The 22,643-nt window shown below is 32.5% G+C and overlaps 1 pseudogene; it reads right to left on the minus strand.

Moving 5' to 3' along the window:
* Positions 1 to 1,453: 1,453 nt before the first annotated feature.
* Positions 1,454 to 21,802, minus strand: LOC108485021 (cysteine-rich receptor-like protein kinase 44; annotated as a pseudogene).
* Between the last annotated feature and the right edge of the window lie 841 nt (positions 21,803 to 22,643).

A 22,643-nucleotide genomic window follows, 5' to 3' on the forward strand; every position in this document is an offset into this window, starting at 1 on the left:
TTATTTGTCAAAACAACACTACAGCTTTCTATGAGTGCAATAGTTTCAATATCACTGAACTTCTTCTTTTTGGACAAGAGGTTCTTCATAAATTTCCCATAATTCAGAATTTGCACAGTAGCGTCTACTAAAGGAATATTTACGTGAAGTTGTTTCAGTGTGTTTAGGAACTGTTGGTACCGCTTATCCTGCTCATCCGTCCTGAATCTTTGTAGAAAAGGTAAAGGTGGAGATACATCTGATTGTGCCGACACCTTTGATTGCGTCGACAGTTTCGAGGGTCAGACATTAGCCATATGAGTGTCAATTTGTGGAACTTCTTTGTCTGGTAAATCAACAAGCTCTTTATATTCAACCTTCTCACCAGGGATCACTTCACTAGTATCTTAAGGTGCTACAGTAGAGTCTGTAGTCGGCTAACTAGTTTGTTTACCACTTCTAAGAGTGATAGCCCTGCAGTGTTCTTTTCCCCTCGGATTGGGATTTTTTGTGTCACTAGGTACTATGCCTGGCGGTCGAGTATTTAGATTCGTAGTAAGTTGTCCTAATTGTGCTTCCAACGCTCGAATAGAAGATGAATTCCCTTACACAATAGCTTCTGTGCGAGTAGTATGCTCCCGCATTAAAGTCTCAAGAGCTGCTAACAGGTTAGAAGGAGAAGCTTGCGTGTACTGTTGTTGTCGATGTCCTTAAACATGCTGATTCGACATTGAAGAATGTTGTGGCTGCACCTAATTCTGGTATGGATGCATCTGGATTTGTTGGATGCATCTAAGTGTGCTAATTATAGTTTTTTTTGTTGTTCATTGTAATCCCCCTGTCTTGGATTATAATTTCTTGAGTAAATATATTCCCATATTAGAATGTTGCAACATTTTGTCCAGCAGTCTGAGTTTCCCAAGCTTGTTGATTGTATGCAGAATTATTATAAGAGTTGCCATAAGGATTGTTGCGGATGTTACTAACATAAAAGACATTCTCTACATGTTGTGGACAATCTTCATAGCTATGGTTGTCACCGCAAATCTTACAACAAAAGGTAAGAACATCAACTTGTTGAGCAACTTGTATAGGTGCAACATCAGTAGTCCATTGTATTTTTTTTATCATATTTGCAAGAGAAGAAACTTGAGCACTAAGTGCAGATATTACATCAAATTCAATAACTTCTGGAGTAGCTTTTGCTTATTCAGCTCTAGAGATAAGATATTGATAATCATTCTAAGCAATTCTTTCAAGAATTCCAACAGCATCATTATAAGTACAATCCAGAAAATGACTATTGGCTGATGCGTCAACAAGATTCCTCATGTGTGAATTCAGCCTATTATAGAAATTTTCAATTTGTGTTTCCTGTCGAATGCCATGCATAGGGCAACATCGAAGCAAAGATTTATAATGTTCTCATGTAGTGTGAAGATTCCCATCATCTAGCTAATGATAAGATGTAATATCATTTCGGAGATGAACATTCATTGTCGGCGGGTTCAAGCGCAAAACAAACTGTGTTGCTAGTGCATTCCAAGAAGTAATTGATCCCACAGGTAGCCCAAGGACCTAAGTACAAGCTCTTCCTGCAAGGAATAAGGAAATAATTGCATCTTCAAAGCATAATCAAGAACGCATTTTTGACTAAAGGAAGCACAAATCAATAAAACTGATTTAAGATGTTTTCGGGTATCTTCATATGGCAGTCCAACATATTGCCTATTAGAATTCAACATTTGAAACATTACTAGCTTGAGTTCAAAATTCCTAGCTTGGATTGCTGATCTAACAACTCCCGGTCATAAGTCATCTAAGACAGGTACTACAAAGTCTCGTATAGTCTTGTTTTTTATTTGAGCGTCTTGCGAAAATGATGGGTTATTAGTATTTTGGTGCTGCCCTAGGGTATGACTTCATTGTTTCTTGGTAAATCCATATTCTTTTGTTCTTAAAGTCTTCTCTGAACGGTTCTTTCAATTTCTGGATCAAAATTGGCATTAAACTCTGAATTGCTTCGGGTCATCAAACACCTAAAATAAAATGTGAAAATAGTGACAAAAAGAAAACAAGTTAGTGGCAACTAATTATTATATAATAAAAACAAAGTGCAAAAATAAAAATAAATATCAAAAAAACGCCATCCTCGACAACGGCGCCAAAATTTGATCCACTATTTAACTTCACAGCAATAATGTGCAAGCATACACTGTCGATACAAGTATAGTAGACAGATATGAGTCTATCAGATATCGATCTCACAAGGATGGTTGTCTTTTGTCTATCAATGTCAGTGCAATAAATAGATAGAAACGAGATAAATTGTGAGAGTAGTTGTCGAAGCAATAACTTGAAAACAATAAGATAAAATATGATAATGATAAACTGGGATCCCCAACGTAAATATTCAACAGAATACTAAGTGCTCACAAGGTATAAAAGGATATGTGACTTCTGAAGCATTAAATTGCAACGAATATCTTACCAATCTTAACTTCTATATTTAATCTAAGACTTAAACATGCACATTAACCACACCTTAGACTTAAACATGCACATTAACTACACCTTTCGATGATGGCAATGGAACACCATTAAGAACAATGGATTAAATTCCTCTAGTCCTCAAACAACTTCCGTTGTCATGCTTATTAGCTTGAACTATCACTGCACTTTCCAGTGTCAGTGGTCGCAATAACAATTCCATGTTAAAAACATTCAAACCCAAAGATTAAATAGTAGAAACAAGATTGAATAAAATAACATTTAACCCATAAATCATGTGTACTTTTCTACAAACATAAAATAGAAAGTAATCACAACTGTTTAGAAAAGAAATATAAAAGAAACAAGTGGAGAATACTATTCCTAAACAATCTCGACTTGAATCTCTCCATTCCCTCTTATGTCGCACTTAAGGCTCCTCGTCAAGAGCGAATCTGCGTCCCTTTCATGTTAGTTCACCCATAGGAGACTTAAGCCACCATAGCTGAAAAGCTTCAAAAGATAGGTTCAAGAAGATAATACCCTCCAAAAAGTCTTCTTTTTTTTTTCCTTTTCACGTGAATATTTATATTCTTCCAAATAACACAGGTGTCCTTTCATCAGAATCATGCTGCCTCTATATATACAACTTGGTTATACCAGACTAGACAACCCGCACATTTTTGTTCTTATTCGGATAGCTGTCAGGTGCGGCGATAATTCTGGGCGTAATCTAGAAATACTCATGCATCGACATCGGTACCAAAACATGACGAAATTAAGGATAAATAGGCCAAGATCAACTGAGTTATAAAATGCAATTTACTGATATGTACTAAAGATAACTAAATGGGGAAAAATTAACCAATACATAGGGAGAAAACATATGTTCTTTCTAGTATTATCAAGTGGACATGCCAGTATTTCCACATTTCTCTACCCGATCATGTGCCTCACAATCTTGACACCTCACACGATGTCGATCACTGATTCTCTTTAATTTTCTGTTTTAGTATTTTTATTTTTATTTTTTTAGTTGTACTTCTTTTTGTTAGTTGTTTTTATTTTATTTTTCAGGCTTATATGTTTTTTGTTTAATTTATTATGCACTTTTATTTTTACTATTTTGTTGGTTGTTTTTTCTAGTTTGTAATTTCCTTATCTTATTTATTCTTGTCTATTTTCTTAATAGTTTGCTCAGAAAAATGTACTTCATTTAGACTCGCTTACGCTTTCGGATTGCACTATTCTGGCGAATTCATCCAAATACAAGGCAATTTCAGTTTTCTCTCGTTATGATTTTATGCTTATTCTGTGATTATATCTGTTTGTATATTGAGGAAAATGTACATCTTAAGTGTGGAGAGGTTGTTTATATTTTATGTGATAAATTCCATGAATTATTTTTTCTATTTAAGTAATTTTTTCACAGCTACTATTGAAGTAATTTCTTTTAATTTGGTGTTTGTATTGATTCTGTTTTGGAATAATTTGTGGATTTTTGTGAATTGAGTGATTTATACTTTAAGGCACGAGAGAGTCAAGCATGATAATCTGTTTTACAGAAATTATTATTTTAGGTTGTCTTCCTAAATTGAAATATTATTTTGAAATTTTAAATCTGTAAGTTTAACATCAAAACCATATTGTGAGCTTTTGAGCCTATAAAGCATATTTATTTTTTCGTGCTTATTTGATTTTTGATTATGAGTATGTTGACTTGATTTTTTATTCTAGAACTTGTTTCGGTTATACATGTTCGTACCACATTATTGATTCGATATGCTGAGATGATAGAGACACTTACGACTTAGCCCACCTAAACTTTAATCATCTTAGTTGTTGTATTATCCTTTAGTAAACGCCGTTGATCCTAACACATTTTTTATATAACTCGTTAATGTTAACTCGTAACCCATATCTATGTTGTAAATTATCTTTTTTATTAACTCTCTTTTTGTCGAGATTTGATTTGGTTAGTTGCCTGACTATGTTTCATTATTTGAATTGATGAATTTTACTTTGTTCTTAAAAAAACAAAAAAATAAAAAAAAAATTGAGCTTGAATCGTTAGCTTCATACTATGTTGAAAAGCTCATTTTTATTATTTATTTCTTGTTGATGTGAATTCTTTTAATTCAGCAACTGATTTTTTCTAATTTGACAACTTATCAACTCGACTTTCAATTGTAACCAATTTTTCTAACTTTTTTCATACCCTTAACCTAAGCCCCATTACAACATTTTAAAGACCTCTTAATTGGTGTGTCAGCCCATTTTGTAGTGGTGGAGATTTGATTTTCAAGCAAGCATATGGTAATAACATTTTTCCTTTGACTATTGAGTGCACATTACTTGAACCTTAAACACTTTGAGTGCTTTGAGTGAATTGTTAGTGAGGATGATATTTCTTGTTGAGTTTGAATTTCAGGTAATTATTGAGATAAGGGAGATGCCTAATATTTTTAAAGCTTAAAATTCTCTACTTGATTTGCTTGTGTTGTTTAGTGTCGTTTTAGTGTGAATTTCCAATGAATGATTATCTGTAGATTATCCTAAGACATTATCGGTGAAAATAATAAATTGAGAAAAGTTAACTTGATTGTGGGTTGAGAATTTTGCTTGAAGACAAGCAAACGCTTAAGTATGGGGATATTTGATAGGTGCTAAAACTAACATGTTTGTGGGCTCATTCTTAATGCATTTTTGGGTGATTATTCGATGTTAATGGTGAATTTTATGCTCATAATCCTCTAAATTCATATTTTTATATTTAGGAGAGCATTTTGGAGCAAAAAGAGTGAAAAATGAGTGAAAATCAAAAAATCGGAGCAAGTTACAGGAGCCACACGGACTGACCCTTTCCACACGGTTGTGTGAGCCACACGGGTTGTCACATGACAATGTGGTAGGCTATGTCAATTTCGCAATTTGCACTCTAAACCAGCAGGAAAACTCGATTTTTAAGTTTTTCAGGTATTCTAAGACATATATATAACAAAATAAGAATATAAAAGAGAGCCGTCATAGAATACCCAAGAAAGCAACTCGAAAAATACCATTGAAGCAGATTTTGAAGTAGATTTCTATCAAGATTGAAGATTCATTTTTGATTTATTTGGAGATTATTATAAGTTTCTTTATTTATTGTGGTTATACTGTATTGTGGATGTTTTTATTTGCTAATATGAACTAATTTTCTAAATGCCTAGGAAGATGAACCCTATGATGAATTATGTCTTTTGAATTTATTTTACGCAATAAATACTTAGATCTTGTTCTCAATTATGTGTATTATTGATTAATGTTTGATGTGCTTAAATTAGAGAAGAAATAGGCTTTGTTTAAGAGTAGATCTTGCATAATTAAATGAAGTTGCATGCAATCCTAGAAATAGGACGACATAAATGTACCGGATTAGAGTCAAATCTAATGTGGGAATCCATAGATCGAGTTAATGCGATAATAGGGGTTTTAATTAGAAAAAGAATTTCAATTAATCAACCTAGGGTTAGTTGCTCTTACTCTTGAAAAAGATATTAGCATAATTTTGAGATTTCTACAGATCAAGATACTAAATGAATAAATTGCGTAATTTAGATTGATAGTGACAGATGAAATCTAGGTTAATTCTTTCCTAAGTACTGTTTCGCTTCTTGGTTGTTAAACGATTATTTTCTTGAATTATTATTTGTCGTGTTCGTTAGTTAATTAAATTAGTTAATTTTAGTTTTCAATCAATGATTTTTGAATTTATCAATTACATAATAGAAAGATAGTAATTACTATTACTTTTAATCTTCGTGAGAACGATATCTTTATTTACTATAACTATACTATTAATTGATAAATACATTTAACTTAGTCACTCGTGATCATCAATATAAGATGCATATTTAAACACAACATAACACAAACTTATAAATTAATATCGGAATGATAGTCTATACAAAAACACAAGAGAATATAAAAAGCAATAAGATATATATGTAACGAAAACATGTTCAAATCTATATAAAATAAATTATTAACATGTCAAAATTATATTTATAATATTTTGAGCGTAAAAATAACACAAAATATAATAACATGAACAACTCTCAATTGTCTTGTTATATTTAATATATATTGTAAAAGTTTTGGTATGTTAAGAAACAATTTTATGTAGATTTTAAAATTTTGATTATTTTTTCATTGAATTTATGTTGTATAATGGGTAATTATTTCAGTAGAATAAGTGTCTTTTTTTTTCTAATTTGTGTCCTATATTTTATAATAAATGAATTATCAAAACTAGTAAAACACAAATGTTAATAAATTGTGCATAAAATAAAATAAAATAAAATGTATAAAAATATAAAAAAATATTTCTATTTTATATTTTTAAATAAAAATAAATTATCTTCAAATAATATAATTTATTTTAAATATATATCGGTGACACCAAACTACTCCTATTTATTAATTCAAATAAGATGGTATTAGCTCATTATAAAAACTAAGATAAATAGTTGACTAACAGTTGCTAAAATACTTATGATTGGATGGGAGAGAAGTAGTCCCTGAATGACAAATATGATCAGGTGCTTGCTACCTTGGATGGAGTTCGGTAATTGTGACCTCATTTTCAGAAACTACCGCAGTTTCCTTTCTGGATTGACTACATTTTGTCGCCCCAGAATTCAAGTCTTCCGACCACAGCATCTCTACCTCTGATTGAGTGTTACTGTGCATAAAAAATGCAGGTTGTGAAGGTAATGGAAGTGTCACAGAGTAGCTTGTAAGCATCAACGCAACCGTAGCCATGTTTGGTCTCTCAGCTACATTTTCTTGAACGCAAGGCAGCCCAATGTGTAAACATCTCATCACCTCGGTCGTTGAACTGTCTTTTAGTGTTGAATCCACAAGCTCGTTTGTTGTTCCATCTTTCCAATTCCTCCATGCCTGTCACGATTTGAATGCTTTGAATAAATTTTCTTATCACAATCTCATAAGCACAAATGATATTGATACTTACATAGCTCAGAAGATCATCTACATTATCTCCTTTGTGAAACGAACTGTTCTTTTGACCACTTAAAATCTCCAAAGCCAGTACGCCTAAACTAAAAACATCTGATTTAACTGAAAACTGACCATGCATTGCGTATTCCGGTGCCATGTATCTGCTACAATTCAATATCAGAAACATTAGTTTTCCTTGTGAATGAAAGAAAAGTAAATGTGATTTAACAATTTTACAAGATTTCCAGTACTTACTATGTTCCCACAATTTTGCTAGTAGCACCGTGAGTTTGATCAACTGCACACAATCTTGCCATCCCGAAATCTGCAATTTTAGGATTCATCTCTGCATCTAATAGTATATTGCTGGCTTTGAGATCACGATGAATAATTCTTAGTCGAGAATCTTCGTGAAGGTAGAGGAGCCCACGAGCAATGCCTCCGATGATTTTGTATCGTTTTTCCCAGCCCAAATATGCACGCTTAACGGGATCTGCATCATCATAAATGTTTACATCAGGTTGATAGTTTGATTTATAGTACTTATTGTATAATACACTGATGATATCTTACTTCATACCAAATAAAAACTGATCCAGGCTAGCATTAGGCACAAACTCATAGATGAGAAGCCTTTCGTTTCGTTCCAGGCAGAAATCTTGAAGCCTAACCAAGTTCCTATGCTGAAGCTTGGCCACTAACAGAACCTCGTTTTCGAATTCTAGATCTCCTTGTCCGGAATCAGTCGACAGCCTCTTCACTGCTATTAATTCGCCACCGGCAAGTTTTCCCTGAGAAGACACCAAAATGAATTATATATGTACAAGTTTTATCTTATAGGGACCGATCCCCTTTGTCTTACCTTATAAACTGCACCAAATCCACCTTGTCCAAGCATATTTGAATTAGAAAAGTGGTTTGTTGCAGCACTAATGGTGCTGAAATCTTATTGCAAAGCCTCTGCATTTTTTATTTCATCCACTGCTTCAGCTGCCTCACCACCTTCTTCACAGGTGTTACAATTCTATGAGCTAAAATTGATTCAACATGGTTCTAGAAGGGAAAATGTTAAAAGTAAAACATAATGAATTTTCTTTTCCTAAAAAGGTTTCTCACGTAAAAAATCTACCTGTTCTTTATTTTTATTTATCTTTTCTTTGCGATATATTGTCATTATCGACATTCTATATCATAGAAAAGAAAGAAAGTAAAAGTTGATCAATAAAAATCGTTTTCACTTACTTTCAGCTTTCACCTTTGACTTCCTCACCCTTAAAAAGATGAAGATGCAGCTGGAAACTACAAGTACCGCCAAAGCAACAGCTGAGACAGATGCGATGATAATAGTTCTAGACGAATTACTCTTTTTTCCTGCAAAAATTTTCACACATCCCTTTCATACAAGATGGAGAAATTTCTAACAATCGTTGACTTGAAAAATAAGGTACCTGTTGTATTTTTGGTGTTGTTTGATGGCAAGGATGTTGCTGGTGGTGGTGTCGATGTCAATGGTGTATCAGCAGTCGTAAGATTATAGAAGCGTTCAATCTCGAACCTAAAGTTACAGCTAGGCTCGAGTACTCTGCCATCTTGTTTTCTATCACAACATTCGGGGATAAGTTCAATGGCCGCGGACAAGCAAGAAGTGCATTCAACCTGGGATAAATCAGGAGTGCATTGAACACTAACTGTTTGAAAAGGTGTGACTTGGGCACTTCCTGTCGCAAACTTGCGAAGGGAAGTCCCGGATGAAGCACTATTGATGAGGCTACTACAGCAAAATAGGTTTGGCGTTTTTAGCGGCATTTTTAATAAAAGCGCCGCTATAGGTTCACATTTAGTGGCGCTTCAAGAAAAAACGCTGCAAATTTACGCTAAACGCCGTCGTTTTAGTGGAGCTTCAATGGCATTAGCGGCGTTTGTACAAAAACGCCGCTATAGATCAATACTAGTGGCGTTTTCAAAGAAGCGCCGCTAAAGGTATGCATATAGCGGCGTTTGTTAAAAAACGCCGCAAATTTTTTTTGCAAAACGCCATCGTCTTATATTGACCTTTTTAGTGGCGCTTTTATAAGAAACGCCGCTATATGTCTTATGTAAAGCTTTTAGTGGCGCTTTTATAGAAAACGCCGCAAAAAATTTTGTGAAACTCGGCTTGTGCAGAGCTTTCAGTGGCGCTTTTACAGAAAACACCGCAAATTCTGATCTATAGTGGCGTTTTCTCTAAAAACGCCGCAAAAAATCTTTTCATCTTTTTTTTTGTACTTTAAGTGGTTTATTTATGTTAAAATACAATTTATTTTTAATTAAATATTTATATTCTTCAGAAAAAATAATGACACGTAGGAAAAATTTGAATGTAAAAACATAGAAAAATATTTGTTAAAAATGATAAAATACTATTATTTAAAATAATTTTAAAGATTTTTGGTATATGACTGATTGTTTTTTAATTTATATGTTAAATATTTTCTTATATAATTGTAAAAGAGATTGTATTAATTTTAAAATATTGAATTAATTATCATTATAGTTTAGGGTACTTTACGGTTTAGGGTATATGGTTAAGGGTTTAAGGTTTATGAGTTATTATTTTAAGGTTTAAGGATTATGGGGTTTAAGGGTTATGGTTTAAGTGTCAGTGGTTAGGGGTTTAGAGTTTATGTTTTATTATTCAGGGTTTATGGATTATGGATTAGGGATTATGGGTTTAGGGTTTTGATTAATTAGTATTTTTTAATTTATATATTAAATAATTTCTTATATAATTGTGAAAGAGATAGTGTTAATTTTAAAATATTAAATTAATTATCTTTATAGTTTAGGGTTTACGGTTTACAAATCAGGGTATATGGTTTATGGTTTTAGGGCTTATGAGTTACAACTTTAAGGGTTTGTGAATTATGGTTTAAGGGCCGGTGTTTAAGGTTTAGGGGTTAAGGGTTACGGGTTAGGGGCCAGTTTAGGGTTTAAAGTTTATGTGTGAGGTTTATGGTTTTAGGGTTTAGGGTTTTAGAGTTTAGGGTTTAGAGGTTAGGGTTTAGGGTTTATGGTTTACTGTTAATAAATTATGGTTTATGGTTTAGGTTTATATGGTTAATGGTTACATGTTACGGGTCTAGGGTTTAGGGTTTATGTGAAGGGTTTAGGATTTTAGGGTTTAGGGATTAGAGGATTAAGGTTTAGATAAATTAGTATTTTTTAATTTATATATTAAATAATTTTTTATTTAATTGTAAAAGATATAATATTAATTTTAATATCGTAAAATATTAGAGTATTGGTGTTTTTGAAAAAAAATGAAATTATTTAGATTAAATTTTTAGATTAAATTATTTAAGAGATAATATATAAACTTTATATATTTAAATATTAGATTTAAAAAATGATAACAAATAAAATTAAATACAAAAAAATGAATATAAAATGGAGGTTAGTGGCGTTTTTGGAAAAAATGCCACAAAAAGCATTTATCTTTAACTAAAACGCTGTCGTTTTAATTGGAGCTAGAAGAGGATTAGTGGCGCTACCTTACAAACGCCGCAATATATGGGATTTAGTGGCACTTTTCCAAAGCGCCACAAACGTTTAAATTTTTGATGAAACGATGTCGTTTTCTTTTCTAACATTTTATCCTCCTCATACCCGACACTTAGCCTCCTCAATTCCCCTAATCCTTAAATTTTCCCCCAAATCCCTAAGCATCCGAAGCTCCTGAGGCTACCCGACCACCTACTCGTCGCCGTCCGCTGTCCTCACTGCTCCTAAGATTTCCCCCAAGTGCCTTTGGAATTTAGCAACTGAATTTTTTGGCACCAACTTTTTGCTCAACTACGTAACAAGTAAGTGTGTGCTTGTCTGTTTTCAGTTAATTTCTGTAAATCACCTACTTGTTTGTTTGTTTTCGATTATTCAAATGTGTTGTTTTTGATTGTCTGGGTCAGATGTAAACTTAGCTTAAAAGTATTCTATTTCATTCTATAGGCTGAGAAGGTGGATCATTGAAGAATTTGATGTGGGATATCCTCTAATTTTGTAATCTTGTTTTTAGGATTTTTCGTCAATTTCTCTTTTCATGAAGTATTTGATAGTTTTTGATCCGGTTTTCAGGAATATCTATTTTTCTTTTTTTCGAAATCGTGTTTGGATCTTCGGGTTCGTGTTTGGTTTCTTGTTTTTGAATTGGTGGAGATTGGGTTAGTTTTATATTTAATGCTGCGATGTTTGACCTTTGAAAGCTAAGCTTTTACAATAAACTTTGCTTGAATTCGATGGACATTGCTCCTATTTTGCGATTTGAATATGATTTTCAAAAAAAAAAAGTTATTTTCTTGATTTTTGGTGGGAGACGTTTCTGGATTTGGTTTCTAGAAATGAGAATGCTGTGACTTTAACATGCTTCTTGTATAGATTGAAGCTCATTGTTTTTGGTTTGAATTTTGATAAAAGATTGTTTTGATTCTGAATATTTTACATTTTCATTTGCTTGAAGTTCAAATGTTGTTTTTTCTCTTATACGAAGTTTAATGGGAAAGCTACTAGGTTCTCTGTTGTGTTGTCTTTCTCATTTACTTGTGGTTCTCACTTCTTTGGTTTTATTTAGTTTGCTGCTAATTTTAATCTTCATTTTGTTTTGCAAATGTTGAGAAATGATTGTGTTTGGATAATGTTTAGTTGCCATCTCTCTGGTACACATGCACAGTCAATCAGTCTTTTTGTCCATATCCATGTTTATATTTTTATATATCTTTATCTCTAGTTTGTAAATATTATATAAAAAAAGGTGCAATTTATCTGTCTCTTGTTTGAGTATTGGAGTTTAAGGCGTGATTCTTGCATTTTGTTCTGGGAATTTTTAGGTTTATAGTGCTGAAATATAACAGTATGAAGCTAATTTATAAAGTCTATGGTGCTTTCAATGTATTTGCATACTTTTTGAGTTACATGTCCAACAATCCTTTCTATTTGAATCATGCAGAAAGATATATATTTGTTTTTCACTTTGGAGGAGGGAGTTCAAGGAACTTTGGACTGCATTACCCTTGAATTTGGTCTGATCTGTAGACTATTGTTCTGCTGAAGTATGTCTTATTTAGATGAGGTGAAATATTTTTTTCCGATCAAGACTTGAAAAAATGAAGGGGGAAAATGTGATAATAGTAAAAGCAAGATAGTTTGTTCTCTTTTCAAGTGGAAAGTGTTGTCAAAGTAGGAGAAGTGATGCTCACATTTGTGATGGTTGTAGTTAGCATCTTGTTTGTTCTTTTAGGTTGACTATTGGATTTCTTCAAAAACTCATCCTTTTTCCTGGATACGGGGGCTTTAGAATTGAGTTGAGTGGCACCTGACTTTTTTGTACATCGTTCCTTCTTTTCCCCTCTTTTTTTATTTTTCACTTTTCTTTTTCGCAGATAGAGCCAATCCCAAGTGGAAATCGCCTCCGGTTTTGATCCAAGTACTTGCGCAGTGTGTGAGTGTTTGCCTAGATTTTTTTACTTCTTTTCCCTTTCTCCATTTTTTTTGTTTGTATATTGTGAGTCACTTATTTCCCCTTCTTGCTTAAGCACCTATCCTAGTCACTTCTGTGCTTATAACCGCATGAATTAGAGACACTTTCCTTCATGAGTCTGCTGATTGGATATGTTGCTATGACTCTCTGTGCAAAATTCTAAGGTAATGGCTCTTTTAATTGATAGTTAAATGGTTTTTGGAATGTGATAGATGCTTGTTCTTGCATCTTTTTAACAACTTTGAAAGTTACTTATATAGTTTTATTTATCTCTTCTTTTTCCTGTTTTTTCTTTAACTTTTAGTTTTTTTATTTTTGAGAAACTGCAGGTATGTGGGAAACATCCATTCACAAGTGACTAAACCACTACTCCAAGAGGTTTTTGCAAGTACTGGTCCTGTTGAAGGTTGCAAGCTTATCAGAAAGGAAAAGGTATTATTTTTAAGATTTTCCCTCTTCTTTTTTTGCCTTTATGAAAGCTGTGAGGGTGCACTATTTAACTTGAAGGTTGACTTGGAGCAGTTTATACACTAGTGATAGGACACAACCAAACTAAACTTTCTAGCAAACTATAAGTAGCTTATAATCATTAGTTCTCGAATCAAACCCAAACCCAAACCCAAATTTTAAACATACATCATCAGTATAACAGCAAATATTTGGTTGAGGCAATGTAATGTATTTTTTTAATGGAAGGGTTCCAAAAAATGAAATTCAAAACATCTTGTGGTAGAAAAGTAAGACAAACTAACCATAATTGTTACTTTGAAATCTTGTGTTATTAATTGGATTTGACTATAATTTGATATACCAACTATAATTTAATATACCAACGAGCTTTGTATAAAGAAAATGAAAACCCATAAAAAGCGGGTTTAAATATATTATTTTTAAACTTCATTCACTATATACAAGGTGATGCATTTTTTTCTAGGCTTTTGATTAGACATTTACGATCATACTTTTCTATTTTAGTGTTCTTCACATATTTTCAGACTAAAAAAAAAATTGACGATGGTAATGAAATTATTTTTAAATTTTTATATATTTTATTTTATTAAATCAATTGATTTATAAAAATATTTACTTAAAACTTTCACTTTACTTTATGAGACAGGATAAGGGTGGGTTACTTTGAAACAAAATTAAAGTAAAAAATATCATTACAAAACTAAATTAAATATTAATTGACCTTTTGAGAGAAATATTCTCTCAATAAAATAGTTTAATTCATTGATGTTGAAGTCCTCATTTTAGTTATAAATGTATATTATTGTTTTTAAAGTTATTCTTTGAGAAAATTTAATTGATTTTTTAGAAAAATAAAATAATTTTAATTAGTACATGATAATGATGCCATTACTATATACAAAATCATTTTGAATTTGGTCAAAATTTTACTATTAATCATTATATTTTGTATAAATTATTTAATTTAATATTTATATTTTAATGATTATTTTTATTATTTTTGTATTTTTGAGTTGTTTAATTTTAATTTTGGGTTTTTAGAAAAATTTATATAATCTCTACGTTTATTTATAACCTTTCTTTAATTCTTAAAACGTAAAAAGAATATGTTTAAATGCACTTAAACTTGTATTCTCGAAATTGCTACAACAACAATAATACCAATTAAATAAAAGTTGAATTCGATTTCTTTAGAAATTTGAAAATTTAATATTAAAAATAAATTAATATTGTGATATCAATGCCTAAAATAATCAATTCATGTGATTTTGATATTAATAAAAATGGACTATCTCACCACACGGATCCAACAACAAGGCTCGAAGTTGGAGAACAAAATTTATTCATGTGATTTTTTAAAATTTATTTAAAATTTATTTAATTAAAATATTTTTTTAGCTTGGGAAATAATATTTATCTTAATATTAAATATATATCGTATAAAACTTACAAAACTTACATAATACATAAATATGTATCATAAATATATATCATATAATAACTTACATAACTTATATACCTTACAAAATACATAAATAAATATCATATCATAACTTACACAACTTACATAATACATAAATATATATCATATCATAACTTACATACCTTACATAAATGTATATCATAACATAACTTACATAACTTACAAAGCTTACTTAACTTACGTAATACATAAATATACACTTCAAAATCCCCCTGCCTGAATTAGTTTACACTTATTAGATAATTTATACTTGATATATATTATCTATTTTAGTAAACGTAATTTATTGTCAACTTTAGATTTCAAGAACTACGAAATGGATAGGAGTTGGATGAAATTGTCAAGGGTAAGCAATGCCTATCAAAATGGAGTACAAACTTTTCTAAATTTTGCATTTCAAAATGCAAGCCAAGAGAATATGATTCTTTGCCCGTGTAAGAAGTGTGGCAACATCAATTGGCATTTTCGTGAAGTTGTCTACGAGCATCTAATTGTTGATGGCTTTATTCGGGGGTATAAAAAATGGATTTTCCATGGAGAGTGTACATCTAGTGGAACTTCTTCAATGATTAATTCAACTTATCCTTATACTGATTACCACCAGTATGTTAGACAAGATGACATGGAAGGTATGTTGCGGGATGCATTTAATATGCACAGTCATGGTGAGGAATAGTTTCTACCTAACTTTATTGCATCCGACGATTGTAATATTGGTGGAAATGTTTTTTCCGAAACGGGAACAAGTGCACCTGATGAGGAGCAAAATGAAGAAGTGGTGAAGTTTTACAATTTACTTAACAAAATGAACGAAGAACTTTACGAGGGATCAAAATATTCGAAATTGTCCTTCTGTATTCGTCTATTTCACTTAAAATGTTTGGGAGGGTGGACCGGAAACTCTTTTACAATGCTGCTAGAGTTTCTGAGAGAGATGTTTCCGTTTGCAAAAATCCCCTAGTCTTGTCAAGATATGAAGAGGCTAATAAAAGATTTGGGCCTTGGGTACGATAAAATTCATAGTTGCCCAAATGACTGCATGTTGTACTGGGGTGATCAGAAGAACCAACAGTCTTGTCATGTTTGCGGTAAGTCTCATTGGATGAATGGGAATACAGAAGATGTGAATGGGGATGATGGTGGGGCACATTTAAGAAAGAAGCCAGTGAAGGTTATGCGATATTTTCCCCTAATACCAAGACTTCAAAGGCTTTTCATGTCGTCAAAGACGGCCGATTCTATGAGGTGGCATAATGATCAAAGAACCAATGATGGATTATTAAGGCATCCTGCTGATTCTTTAGCTTGGAAATCGTTTGACAGTAAATTTCCAAGCTTTGCAAGCGATCCTCGAAATGTGAGGCTTGGGCTTGCAGCTGATGGCTTTAATCCTTTTAAAATCATGAGTACTTCGTACAGTACTTGGCCTGTAATGGTTGTTCCTTACAATTTGCCTCCATGGATTTGCATGAAGCAATCTTCATTTATTTTATCAATGATTATCCCTGGAGAGAAAGGTCCCGGGAATGATATTGACATCTATTTGCAGCCACTTATTGAAGAGTTAAAACAATTATGGTCGGGTGTTGAGATATATGATGTATTAAGAAAGGAAAACTTTAATTTACGTGCAGCTTTATTGTGGACAATTAATGATTTCCTGGCTTATGCTAATTTATCGGGTTGGAGTACTAAAGGACGTTATGCATGTTCTTGTTGTGCTGCGCAAACTTGTTCGAAGTGGTTGTATAATGGGAAGAAGTTCTCTTACATGGGCCATCGTCGGTGGTTAGATGGAAATCATAAATTTAGATTTCAGAGGACTCTATTTGTGAAGATCAAGAGTACAAAAGAGCTCTGAAAGGCATCGTTGGATCTGAAATCTTGTTTATGTTAAAAGATATCAACTTTAGTTACGGGAAGATGAATCAACCACCTATCACGCAAACAAGGAGAAGATCGAGGGATGAATCTGATGATGAATCTGATGAAGAGGATGATCCTAATGAGGCAGACTTGTGGAAAAAAAGAAGTATTTTTTTTGAGTTGCCTTATTGGGAGCACAACATTTTACGCCACAATCTTGATGTCATGCATATTGAAAAGAATGTCTGCGAGAACATAATTGGTACAATTTTAAATGTCGATGGAAAATCAAAAGACAATCTTCAGAGTCGACTTGATTTAGTTGACATGAGAATTCGGCGTGATCTTCATCCTCAAGTACTTTTGAATGGGAAAAATCGGTTGCCGCCTTCTATTTTTTCAATGTCAAAGAAAGAAAAAGAGGTGTTTTGCATGGTGTTGAAGGATATAAAGGTCCCAGATGCATATGCGTCAAATATATCTCGATGTGTGAGTCTTAAAGATCGAAGATTATATTCATTAAAATCACATGATTACCACATCTTGATGCAAGATTTACTCCCAGTTGCTTTACGGTGTTGCATGTCAAACAATGTGACATCCTGTATAATTGAACTATCCAATATAATGAAAGCTATTTGTGGCAAAGTTTTGGATGTTGAAGAACTTAAGAAAGTACAGGTTCGAGCTGCTTTGACTTTATGCAATTTGGAGAAGATCTTTCCACCTTCCTTCTTCACTATTATGGTGCACTTGGTAATCCATCTCCCTCACGAAGTAATACTTGGTGGACCGGTTTTTTATCGATGGATGTATCCAATAGAAAGGTGCTAATTTATTTGTCAAGTATTTATTTATTTGCGTCTATACATTTAGTTACAACTTTTGATAAATATTGTATATCGTGTTTAGGTTCCTAAGTAAATAGAAATCTTATTGTCGCAATAAGCGTTATCCAAAAGGATCAATTGCTGAAGGCTACTTGGCAGAGGAGTGCATGACATTCTGTTCTAGATATTTAAAAGATGTTGAAACACGATTGAATAGACCAAATAGAAATGTTGGGCTCAATGATTATAACTTGGCCGAAACTTATTTATTCCAAAGTTATGGAGAACCAATCGGCAAAGTTGAAATTGCAGAATTAGATGATATATCGTGGATACAAGCACATCGATATGTACTTTTTCACCACGATTTAGTTGAACCGTTACGCAAGTAAGTTCTAAAATTTCCTCACATATTCGTTGTTTTGATTTGTTTATCTTCTAACCAATTACACTTGTTTTTAACATAGTGAGTACAAACAAATTTTGAGATCTCGTGCACGCTCTCGAAGATTGCAACATCGAGAGATTAATAAGTTATTCACAGAATCTTTTCATGAATGGTTAAGTCAAACGGTATGTAACTAAAGTTAATAAGTTACATATAATCGCGAAATTTAGTTACACATAATACATTTCTAATTCTTCAACTTACTTTCGATTCAATAGGTTTGGAGTGGGAAGAACGTCAATGACGAAGTTAAATGGCTTTCCCAAGGTCCGAAAAGAGTAATAAAAAGATATAGTGCCTTCCTCATCAATGGATATAGATTTCATACAAAGTATCTCGAGAGAATGAGGAGAACTCAAAATTGTGGAGTCGTTGTTAATTCTTCAGTTACAAGTTATGCTAGTGCTAGGGACAGTAATCCGGTTGAGGGTAACATGGAGTATTACGGACTTCTTACCGACATTATTGAGTTGGATTACTATGGCAGATGGAAAGTTGTCTTATTTCGGTGTGATTGGGCTGATGTTAATACTGCTCGAGGAATTAAAAAGGATCAATTTGGTTTTACAATGGTGAATTTCTCTCGCTTGATTCATACTGGACAACAATTAATGGACGAGCCATATGTATTTTCCTCTCAAGTGAAACAAGTTTTTTATTCGAAAGATCCAATTGATGAGGGTTGGTATGTTGTACTCCAGAACACCCCTAGAGACTTGTTTGACATGGGTAATGGAAGTAGAGATGACATCGTCGAAGGATCAGAAACATTACCTTTTCCAGAACAAAACTTAGATGAAAATATCCCTAGTACTAGTACACAACATCAATGGGTTCGACATGATGTGGATGAAGATATTTACGAATAATGATGTAGTAAGATTTTACGTTTTTTTAATTATATGTACTATTATAATTTTAATCTTGGTCATGTTATATAATTTAACTATTTTATATGTACTATTATTGTTGTAATTTGTTACTAAAACTTTAACTATTTTATGTGTATTGTAGGAAAAATGCATAGAAGAAGATTACGAGATTTAAGTATTGTCTAGAATACTCCAAATTCGGAAGAAGGAAATAGTGAACAGCAGACAGTTGTTGGATCTTCGAATGTGCCGGAGACACTTGACGAGCCTGAAGAATTTCAAAGTAATGTTAAGTTAATTTTCCATGTTTTGACTTTTATTATTAATTTTTTGCCAATTTTAATATAATAATAGTATATCATTTTTCAGCTGAAAGTGGTGAGACGCGCAGAGTTCGAGGACGTACGCTGCTTAGAGATTTATACGACTTAGATCCTGTCGAGCGTGTCAAAGTAAGTAGAAATACTCATGGTCAGCCTGTTGGATTTGAAGCTCGACTTTTAGCAGGCTATTTGGGCATTTTAGCACGAAATGCCAATATGTTGCCCATAACTACGAATAATGGCATCACATGCCTGATAGCAACAAAAATCAGGCTCTCGCTAATATTAAGGTAACAAATTGTAAATGTAATTTATAATACTTTGGTTTAAGTTTCATTTATATTTACATTCTAAACTTGTGTTTTTTTAGGAGAGATTTGCTTTAGAGGTCTCCGATGATTATATCAAGAAGGCATTGGGTAAAAAATGGAGAGACAATAAAAGCACTTTAAAAAAACATTATTTTAAGAAAGACATAAGCCTCGAGGAAAAATTGAGAAATGTCCCGCCGGAAATGCTGAGGTACCAATGAGAAGATGCGGTTAGATTCTGGAATTCAAAGAAAGGAGAGGTATTGTGTATTTCCAAACTCTTATATATAGTGTTTACTATATACATAATAATAATTTCATTATGTAGGACCGTGAGTGAGTTGGAACAAGCAGCAGGCAAAAACAAAAATTCACGCACACAGCAGGGTCGAGAAGTTTTGCTTCTGTAGCTGAGGCCGAGGTACTATGAATTTATTAATTCTTTCAAATATTAATTACTTTCTACTATTAAATAATATTTTTGCTACTATATTGTAGGAAGTCAAATCTGGACAAAAAGTTGGACGCCTTCAACTTTTTCAGATTACGCATAGGAAGAAAGATGGATCTCCTATGACATCTGAAGCTGGAGAAATTATGGTATATTTACTTAATAATATTTGATTTATTCTAAATATTTATAATGTTTAATTATAATTGTTTAATTCAATTCATCACTACTAGTTTTAAATAATGTTAAGTTATGTTGCATTCCTTTTTATTATATATTTCGATTTTAACTATTTAATTGATTGTTTAGGAGAAACTAAAGGAGAAGAAGACGGAATATGAAGCGATTGCTTGATCGATAGTTTTGTTAATCTTGAGAACATTGATAATGTAATTATCACTGAAGTTTTGGGTCTGAAAAGTACGGTCGGGTTCGATTTCAAGGATCTGGTGTTACCCCGACTCAATATTTTGGATCCGGCTCCCAGCAATACATGCCTTCCGAAAGTCAAGCTCAAGCTGAAGTTCAGAGGTTAAGAGACCAGATAGCTTAGATGCAAGCGAACACGGTTGAACAAATTTCTGAGGTTCAACGAAAATATGAAGAACTCCAGCAACAACTTAGAGCGGAGGCAGCAGAGAGGGAGGCAGCGGCAGCAGTGAGGGAGGCAAAGGCACGAACGAGGAGGCAAAGGGCAGTGCGATGGCGAAGAGAGTAGAGCAAAAAGTACGATGACCTCCGATTCTGACTTCAAGAGATGATGCGATGTTTCAAAGAATCGCAAAAGCCGTCATCTTAAACATTAGTTTTCTCATTGTAAGAATGTTTTTAACTTTGTCACGTTTAACATTATTGTAAGAATATTTTAAATTATACTTTATTTATTAATTATATCATATATCTTTCGTTAAATTTGAAGTATTATTTAGAATTAATGTTTTTGGTTGTGTTTTTATGCTAAATTTGCTGTTTTTGGCTGCATTCTATACTATATTTGATGTATTTGGTTGGATTTTAATGCAGGAAGGGTTGGATATTGGTGAAAAAAATATATTACAAATCTGCTATGGCTTTTAGCGGCGCTTTTCCCACAAACGCAGCTAAAAGCCATGACTTTTAACGACGCTTTTTTAAATAAACGCCACCAATTTTTTTCGGTGTTGCCTTTAGCGACGTTTGTTGCGGCGTTTTAAAAAGCGCCGCAAAAAGTTTTAGCGGCTCTTATAGTCTATTTTCTTGTAGTGGGCTATCCAACAGGGTACTCAAGGACTGATTAAAAGCATCCACATCGGTCACATTATTATCATTCCACATGTAGAGCAAAGGGTCGTCTTCCACAACGCCAAAGATGATTTGTGTAACGAAACATGCAATTGTTATACCAGATAATTGCTTCCCTCTGGTCGGGACAAAGACTTCTCAGCTCGGTCGTTGCGTTGTTGATGCAGCCGAGGCAATCGCCTGATCCCACATCTCCTCTGCAAAGTGCAGTCGAGTTAACTCTATTGGAACCCTCCCCGGAAGATAGATTGTAAAATCCATAATCATTTGCTGTGTTTGCAGAGAAAGACGATATGAGACGATTGAGGTTGGTCTCGTAAGTGCTGTTTATGGTGAAATTGACACCGGTTTCCATACGGGAATAGTCTAGAGGCTCTTCTTGGGCAACGGCAAGAGTAAGAAGGAAGGAAATAGTGAAAGAAATGAATAAAAACTGCAATGAAGAATCCATTGCGCTGCTGCTTCCTCTTCTTGAAAGCTTATTAGACTTAATGATTTAGAGGGTTTATATTATAAAAATCAATGCTGATGGATTGGAAAAATTGTCCAACTAGTTGAGTTGACCAGGATATAATTTTTTCTGAAAATGTTGAATAACTTGTAATATTAAAATTGTTTATGTTACATAGAAATAAGAAAGTGATTAGGTTCAGCTTTAAAAATTCATAAAGATGATTCATTGCTTGATGCATACGCGGATGGGGAACTAAACGAGTCAAAGTCAATTGTTGATTATAAATTAATAGAATCTCCAGGTCCGGTTATACAGTTGTTTAGCCTTAAAAAGGAGGAAAATGGCTACTGAATCCAAGTTTGAACATCACATAACATCTATTTACTAAATACATTTAAATTAAAAAAAACAATTATACCATTTATTATTATTTATGTATTTTCTATTTAGATTATTCATTTTTCTATTTTTAACTACAAGATAATTACATATAAAAATGTTATAGAACTAAATATATTTGTTTTTTCATAAAATATATTTCACTTCAATTAAAATTACATATTTTAAATTTATATTTAATTTAGTCATATTACCTTGGGATAAATTTATTTTTTTGTAAAATTAATTAATTATATTATTTAGTAAACTCTAATAAAAAGAAATTGATAAAATTATTAAAAAATATCATCTCAAAATTAATATTATAATTACATAAAACTTATTAAAAAAAAAGAGAAGACAAAAATAAATTATGATTATAATTTATAATAGGCTTTTAAAAAACAAATAAGGGCTTGATAAATTTAAGATAGTCTCAATCCATGTAAATCATATATGAGTTTTAGTGTATATATATTTTAGTTTATGTCCC

This window comes from Gossypium arboreum, chromosome 6 (genome assembly GCF_025698485.1).
Source record: "Gossypium arboreum isolate Shixiya-1 chromosome 6, ASM2569848v2, whole genome shotgun sequence".
NCBI classification, from domain to species: Eukaryota; Viridiplantae; Streptophyta; class Magnoliopsida; order Malvales; family Malvaceae; genus Gossypium; species Gossypium arboreum.